Source organism: Octopus bimaculoides, chromosome 6 (assembly GCF_001194135.2).
Source record: "Octopus bimaculoides isolate UCB-OBI-ISO-001 chromosome 6, ASM119413v2, whole genome shotgun sequence".
In the NCBI taxonomy this organism is placed as follows: Eukaryota; Metazoa; Mollusca; class Cephalopoda; order Octopoda; family Octopodidae; genus Octopus; species Octopus bimaculoides.
This window is the reverse complement of record NC_068986.1, coordinates 25,020,958-25,021,518: the sequence shown is the minus strand read 5'-3', so window position 1 is coordinate 25,021,518 and position 561 is coordinate 25,020,958. Positions and strand designations below refer to the sequence as shown.

Below are 561 nucleotides of genomic sequence, written 5' to 3'. Positions count from 1 at the left end.
AACAAAAAATAACAACGCAAATATATCAGGACTTATTCTTTGTAAGCCTGGTACTTATTCTATCGGTTCTTTTGCCGAACCGCTAGGTTACGGGGACGTGAACACACCGACATCGGTTGTCAAGCGATGGTAGGGGGACAAACACAGACACAAACATATACACACATAGACACACATATATATATGTATATTCGACGGGCTTCTTTCAGTTTCCGTCTACCAAATCCACTCACAAGGCTTTGGTCGGCCCGTGGCTATAGTAGAAGACACTTGCCCAAGGTACCACGCAGCGGGCCTGAACCCGGAACCATGTGGTTGGTAAGCAAGCTACTTACCACACAGCCACTCCTGTACATCTTTGCTGAACAGCAGCCAACGTTCTACGGTGTTCTGTACCAATGAGAAACGAAACGAAAGTCATCATTATCATTATCATAGTAGTCGTCGTAATCGTGGACTAAACCACCACCATCGTTTATCGTAGTGGTGGTCATCATCATCATCATCGTTGTCGCCGTACTCCTCCTACGCCTCCTCCTCCTCCTCCTCCCCACTCCTTCC

General features: G+C 47.1%; 1 long non-coding RNA gene across 1 annotated transcript in view; it reads right to left on the bottom strand.

Annotated features, from left to right (window-relative positions):
• The window catches only part of LOC128248112 (uncharacterized), a 10,497-nt gene extending 9,971 nt beyond the window's left edge, over window positions 1-526 (bottom strand). The window contains exon 1 of the long non-coding RNA XR_008264383.1: window positions 336-526. This is a non-coding gene — a long non-coding RNA (uncharacterized LOC128248112). The remainder of the gene's footprint in view (window positions 1-335) is intronic.
• Window positions 527-561: the final 35 nt, after the last annotated feature.